This window comes from Mesoplodon bidens (assembly GCF_964165515.1).
Source record: "Mesoplodon bidens genome assembly, chromosome: 6".
NCBI lineage: Eukaryota > Metazoa > Chordata > Mammalia > Artiodactyla > Ziphiidae > Mesoplodon > Mesoplodon bidens.
In genome coordinates this window covers 92503481-92511445 of record NC_138162.1, presented here as the reverse complement: position 1 = coordinate 92511445, position 7965 = coordinate 92503481, and the positions used below count along the sequence as shown (strand labels likewise).

Genomic DNA, 7965 nt, shown 5'->3' with positions numbered 1-7965 from the left:
GGTTTTCTCAGGGTATAGGCCCAGTACTGGGATTGCGGGGTCGTATGGTAGTTCTATTTTTAGTTTTTCAAGGAACCTCCATACAGTTCTCCATGGTGGCTGTATCTATTTACATCCCCTCCAACAGTGCAATAGGGTTCCCTTTTCTCCACACCCTCTCCAGCATTTATATGGTACTGGCACAAAAACAGAAATATAGATCAATGGAACAGGATAGAAAGCCCAGAGATAACCCCACACACATATGGTCACCTTATCTTTGATAAAGGAGGCAAGAATATACAGTGGAGAAAGGACAGCCTCTTCAATAAGTGGTGCTGGGAAAACTGGACAGGTACATGTAAAAGTATGAAATTAGAACACTCCCTGACACCATACACAAAAATAAACTCAAAATGGATTAAAGTCCTAAATGTAAAGCCAGACACTATCAAACTCCTAGAGGAAAACATATGCAGAACACTCTATGACATAAATCACAGCAAGATCCTTTTGGACCCACCTCCTAGAAAAATAAAAACAAAAATAAACAAATGCGACCTAATGAAACTTAAAAGCTTTTGCACAGCAAAGGAAACCATAAACAAGACGAAAAGACAACCCTCAGAATGGGAGAAAATATTTGCAAATGAAGCAACTGACAAAGGATTTATCTCCCAAATTTAGAAGCAGCTCATGCAGCTCAATATCAAAGAAACAAACAACCCAATCTAAAAATGGGCAAAAGACCTAAATAGACATTTCTCCAAAGAAGATATACAGATTGCCAGCAAACACATGAAAGGATGCTCAACATCACTAATCATTAGAGAAATGCAAATCAAAACTACATTGAGGTATCACCTCACACCAGTCAGAATGGCCATCATCAGAAAATCTCCAACAAGATTTATATGGGTGAACCAGTTGTGGTATATCCATACAATGTCATATCATACAGCAGTAGAAGGATAGAATTATGAGGAATGCAACAAGGATGAATCTCAGAAACACTATGCTGAGAAAAAAGCTAGACACACAAGAGTATGTACTTTATGTTTCTGTTTATATGACTTTCTAGAAAAGGAAAAATGAATCTATGGTGACAGAAAACATATCAGCAGTTGCCTGTATTAAATATGGAGTAGAGAGTGACTGCAAAGAGGAAAGGGAAAACTGCAAAGGGGGGTAATAGGAAAATTGTCTACCTTGATGGAAACAGAGTTACAAAATATTTACATTTGTCAAAATTCATTAAAGTGGACATGCAAGTTAGTATATTTTTTATATTATACCACAATATATTTCTTTTAATAAAATAATTATGAAGAGTAGGTAAGTGGGCAAAGGACCTGAACGCCAGCTTTAGCTATGTTAGAGCTGTCAAATCAAAAAAAGATCAAGTTACCCCTAATTTAAAAACCAAGAAAATGCATAGAAGTTGAGGAATAGAGATTTTAACTTATTTTAAGAGTGAGTTTTCTAACAATTCGAGCTTCCTAAAAATGAAATAAACTTATTTTGAGTTGGCAATTTCTTTCTCAGTGAGGACATTCAAGTACAAGATGACGATCATTTTTCAGGTATGTTGTAGAAGTGCCTTAGAGATTGAAATTTGCATTAACCAATATTTAAGATGATTCAATAACATCAGAAAATATGCTATATTTATATATGCTCTTTTATGGTAGAGTTCTGTCTATAATGTTTTCTAAAATATCCTTTGAATTAATATTTCAATAGTAGTCTCCAGTGCTGCAAATGTAGGCCAGAAAGTTAGATCTGTGCACAGTCTATTTTTTAAGAAGCTTGTAATCTGGAAGAGAAGATAGACAAAAATTTTGTAGCAAAATGCAGTAAGTTTCATAATAGAGATATCCTCATGCTCTTATATGACATGGAAGCAGTATCACATTCTTAATATGTCATCTTTTTCTGAAATACTTCAGTATTAATTTCTAACAATGATAATAATTAATTAAGGCATGAATTATTTACAGAGAGATACTAGTTATTCCTAAAATATTTGGAGATTGTTTTAACATGAAGGTATTTCTTAGAATACCTCCAGTAAAGTTCCAAAACGTGTCTTTCAAAGCCTAAATGTGTTTGTACAATCCTGATCACCTCAAGGAAAAATGTGAATGTTGCTGATTATCCACCATTTAAAGTTTTCTAGGCTTTGGCATTTTTCTGTAAGTATAAATAATTGACTATGAACTATGCAGAGAGTTGTTTTACCTGAATTTCTTTGAGATCCATCAGATGTGGCCATTAAAATGAGCCAATCTCCTCCATTACAACTACTCACTGTGCAGGCTTCTAGTCAAGCATTGGTGGAGATAGCGCAGCTCGATTTAAATGTAAAATTCAAGGTAATGTAACTAAACAAGTTAGTCCTATCCTTTCCCCCTTACTTTCCCTTAGAGAGTTTTTGAAGTTAGGGATTTGTAAAATGAAAGTATTAAACCAAATTTAATAGCAAAATGTCATTGATATCATGAGTGAAACCAAGCCCAGTTTCCATTTACCCCAAAGTATAAATTGCCTATCTGAGAAGCAGTTCAAATTTAAGTCATGTCAGATTGGTGGTCTTTCTGAGTTTCAGTTTGGAACTCTTATTTGAAGTCATTGTTTCATTCAAGAGCATCTCAATATCAATAGCAGGTTTTCTACTTCAGCAAAAGCCTCGATGTACATCAGTGCCATTGGGTCCAGAGGATAGCCTCTTTGTACGTTTTTTTCTCCCAGTCTCACTGCAATGTTAAAGTCACTGATATCACAGAGCACATTTCTAATCCTAACTATATGCCCTAATTTTGGCAGAAATCCACTCCTCCACTTTTATGCAATGTATTAACAACCAGAAATTTAATTGTATTTGTTGAGACTGTAATATCAACGTGAAGCATTCCTTTTTTGAAGCTCAAATTCTTAACACTTGCTTTCCCCTTTGCAAGAAATACTTACTCCTTTACTCCCTTGTCCCCTTAGGCTACCTACGTCATACTTCAGTTAAGAAGACATTTCACAAGGGATGCCTTTCCTCATCCTTCCAGGTGAGAAAGGTTCCCTGTCCCATGGCTCATAGTACCCTGTCTATATTTACTACAATTAGTAATTATTCTTTAGACTGCAGGCTCTAAGAAATATGGACAATGCTTGCTTTTCCACACCTTGTATTACCAGCACCTAATGCAGTGCCTGGGACATAGTAGAAGTTCTATAAATATGTAATGATTGCTGAATGAATGAATGAATGAATGTGTTAGTAACAAGATAAATGCATAAATCGTATTTGTAAAGCACAATACAAAGTAATTTCATTAATATTCACCCACTTATTTGTACCTTTATACCCTTCTCTTCATTTATATATCTTAGAATTACTTTTAATTTTATCAGCAGGGATACAGGATTTAATGATGAAATTTTGATGAAATGTATTAGAAATATTTGTGAGTGAGTAAGCACTATGCCATGGTGAGAGAGAGAAAAAAAATAAAAGCTATTGCTATATTCTTGACTCAAGTCATACTCAATATTATTTGTTACATATTATATTACACACACAAATGCATTCTCACTGGCATGGTATCACCTACATTATTATAATTTCCATTTCCTTCCCAATCCCTTTAAAGCCCATATCTGACCCTTAGACTTATTAAATTGCATTGTTTTAAACCACTTCTCCAATTTGTCAAGGTCATATTACGGTCATGTTGCATTTTGATCTTGACAAAGTATTAATCAGTCTTATCAAGTAAAGAGAACTGTAAATGACTAAATCCACATGCTTTTCTATCATCCTAGACTTGATGAAAATATTAAATAGCCTCTGGCCCAGGATTGACCTCTACATATAAAACTTCTGTCCACTTTGGTTGAGAGGAACTATAAATGAGTTTCATTGTTCTACCTACTTTGTTTCCAATAAATAGGTCTCTGGTGCTGATCTATTTTTATAAATTTGTGAATGAATTCGATTTTTAATATTTTTATAATATTAATATTTAATGTCTGATTTCAAGTTGTGGATGAAAAAATGCTAACATCAATGAAAACTACTACTTGCACAAATAGATTAATAATAGTAAGAACAGTTAAAGTAGATTTTAAATCTACTGTCATCTTTATTTACTTTCCCGAATTGTTCCCACTGTGCCACTTCCTTACTTTCTGAATATGACAGGTTCATGCATGACGTCCTCCTCTAGATGCTGTGCCATTAAGAAATCTCCCTGATTATAATAGGTGATCATCTATGATGGATAATAAATATGCTTGTGCATTTTCAATCACAAATCCATGTCTTGCACACTGAAATGATTTTACTTGTTGCTTGATCACGGGGACTTCTTCCCCTGAATAAATAAGACTTGACTTTGCCTCTTTATGCAGTCATCTGTTCACAGTTCTGCCTCTCTCCAGTAGACTGTGTCTCCTTAAAGACAAATGAATATTCATTCATCTTTGATCCCCTTTGCTTAGCATGCATAGTAATTGTTCAACAAATATTTGTTTAATAAGTTAAACACCAGTATGCCGTGAAGTAGGAAAATCTGGAGATGTGAGTGGTCAAGATGGGGGGTGTGATTAAAGGACCCCTCTGAATTCTAAGAACAACATACTTAGGAGGGAATGCATGAATAATCAACGGGGCTGACTACTTGACAATTAGTATGTATTCAACTTTCAAATTCTATATTATAAGCATCCCTGAGTGTAATTTGAAATGGATAGACAGGAATTTTTATTTTATTTTTTCTAATGAGGAAGCAGTGTAGGTCTCTATTCTCATGGCCTCTGTTGCTTCCTATGAATATTTCTCCATTATCTTGACATAATCATTTTCAGGAAGCCAAGAGAGTCCAAAAGAAAATGACAAACAACAGAAATTGCTTTCATTTTCTAGTGTTTGGAAAAACATAAAAATAAGTTTAAGTTTTTCAAACATACTTAGATTTCATGAGATTTTACTTGGTTTATAATCAATATGATAAGATGCATATATATGTATATAGAATCATCATTCATTTTAAATTGGAAATAATGTGTATCCCCATGGCTGATTTGCAAACTGTCAATAATAAGAACCAAGCTTATGTCCTCCTAAGTCTTTTGTAGCCCCATTTTAACACATTTTCTGAAAGTTATTTCACTTCAACCACTCTAGATAATTTCTAAAAAAACAATAGATGACTTTTAAAAATTTTCCTTTCAAAATGAAAATATTAAAATATGCTACAAATTGGTGCAATAATGGAAGCTACAACTTACCACGTAAGTTCGTTTGTAATTGAGCAAAATATGTTCCAATAATTTTTGCATTGTATTTGCCTTTCTCTCTGTAATTACTAACCCTTTTTCTTTCACTATGGAATGTGAATTTTGATTTCTCATCTTCAAATTTGCCTTTAAATACATTTCTACCCTTATTTTTCTTCCATCTGGAAGCTAAGTTTTCAAGAGAAAATTTGTTGCCACAAATATTGAATGTCTTCCTATTAGGAATAATTCTAATGCAACTACGTTGTATTTGGAAATGTGCCACTGTGTTTAGGAAGGCTAAGCACATACTTTTGGGTAAGTTCAAAAAAGATTACTCCAATGATTCAACCAAATGTATTTCAAGCATATTGATAAGAAATTTCAAACTAATTGTGTGTGATAGCCATCAATTAAAGACGTAAAATGAATGCCTGCTATTTTAAAACAAAAGCCAAGGAAAAGCTGTGCATAACTAGCATGTTCTGTAAAGATAATTGGCTCACTAACTAAATTCTAACAGCCCATTCACATTTCTAGATTTTAATTGAAGAATGGATGGAAATAGTAAGGTGAGCTCATTGCCCAATACACATAAGCATGTGACAATTTTAATTTCTGCAGAGATGCCCATATTATATGAAATCTTATTAATATTGTGATGGAATACACTGAATCATGCTGTGAAAGAAGCACATATTTGTTGTACATGTGTTCACACACACACACACAAACACACAGATACACACACATTTCTTTTCTCTCCTCTCTATTCTCATTTCAGTCCCATTTTTCCTCTTCTTAGATAACTGGTATCATGAATTGAATATAAATACTTTGAATCCATGCTTGAACTTTTTACTATATGCAAATGAATCCATGAAAAACACATGATTACTTTGAGTTTTAAAAACTTATACACATGGGCCTCCCTGGTGGCGCAGTGGTTGGGAGTCCGCCTGCCGATGCAGGGGATACGGGTTCATGCCCCGGTCCGGGAGGATCCCATATGCTGCGGAGCGGCTGGGCCTATGAGCCATGGCTGCTGAGCCTGCGCATCCGGAGCCTGTGCTCCGCAACGGGAGAGGCCACAACAGTGAGAGGCCCGCTTACCGCAAAAAAAAAAAAAAAAAAAAAAACTTATATACATGTCATCATGCCAAATATGTAATCTTAAAAATCATTTATCATGTATATAATTAATTATTTCGAGTGAAGTATTGCATTGCATCTTAAAAATAGTTTATATATGTCTTTTGTAAGCAGCATAAACTGGAATTTTTAAATTTATTTTTATTGTCTCTGTGATCAAATGTATTGTGATTATTGATCTATTTCTCCTTTATTTTTCCATGTTTTATCCCTCCCGGTACTAACTTCGTTTAAACACATTTTTCATTATCTTTTTATGGTCTACCTTTTTATGAATCATATATGAAGTCTTCATTTTTAGTGTTTTCTGAAAAATTTGACATATATGTCTAACTTGAAAAGTCTAAAACTAATTATCTCATCTTCCTCCTAAGCGGTTTATGGACCCCTCAAATTTTAAATCTGATCTCCAGTATTTCAGTATATTATCTAGTGTTTTAGTTTTACTTTGTACACACCCCCATTGGCTATTATTTTTTACACTCAACCGTTATTCAGATTCATTCCAACATTACAAATTTCTTTGCTGGTCACTGTTCAGTGCACCTTCCTACTTCTTTTTATGCTTATTTTCTTTCTTACTGAAGAACATTCTTTGTACAATGGTCTCCAATCTTGCCTAAAACACATGAGAATTATGTGAGAACTTTTTAAAGCTCCCATTATTGAAACACCTCCTAGATCACTTTGGTTAAAAAAAAAAAATCTCCAAGTATTGGCTTCAGGCATCAGAATATTTTTTAATGCCTTCAGACAATTCCAATAGCTGCTGCTACTGCTTTAGTCATTTTGTTGTTGTTGTTGTTACAGTTTGTGGGTGGTAATTCCTCTTTGTCTATGAATGAAAATTTCTTTACTTCTTGTTCTTGAGTAGTTTTTTTAAAATGAGGTGTAGAATTTTAATTTGGACAGCTATATGTGCTCAGTACTTTGAAGATATTATTCTATTGTTTTCCAGCATCTACCTGTTTTCTGATAAGACAACAGCATCTACCTGTTTTCTGATAAGACAACAGATATTTAAAGCCAGCCCTCAAAAACAAGGCTTATTATTTCCAGGGCCCCCTTGAATTTTTTGGTTTCAACTCCTCCTCACTATTCTAATGTTGAATTTGTTTTTTCTCCTTAAATCCTGAGACTGGGGATCCCCCCATTATTTGTAAGCTTGTTCATTTTCTTTTTATGTGTTGCTACATGTAAAAGCAACATATAAAAGAAAACACAAGTATAACAAACTGTGTGTTCAGATTGGAAGAAAGGATTCTCAATATCAGTTCAGCCTATCCTACTGACTGAAAGCATTTACCTTGTTTCTTTTACAACTAACTTGAATATTATGAGTCTTACATCTAATATACAGTACTCTTCACCCTTCTTGGAACGTCTATGCTCAATAAGGACATTAGTTGATTTGTCACTAATATTGCTTTCCCTACATGTGAGTGCATTCAGAGTTCTATCCTCTCCCATATACATAGCATAATCTTATATTTTGTATCTAACTGGCATCAGTTTTCCTTTTTTTTTTTCGATTTACTTTTAAGGTTTACTTTTAGCAGGACT

General features: G+C 33.9%; 1 long non-coding RNA gene across 3 annotated transcripts in view; it reads right to left on the bottom strand.

Moving 5' to 3' along the window:
- Window positions 1-1327: 1327 nt before the first annotated feature.
- Window positions 1328-7965, bottom strand: part of LOC308619425 — a 930003-nt gene continuing 923365 nt past the window's right edge. For 2 of the 3 annotated variants that reach the window (XR_014016177.1, XR_014016178.1), the window contains exon 4: window positions 4006-4426. This is a non-coding gene — a long non-coding RNA (uncharacterized lncRNA). Of the gene's footprint in view, window positions 1796-4005; window positions 4427-7965 lie in introns of those variants that run through there. The other variant, XR_014016176.1, reaches the window with a different exon arrangement.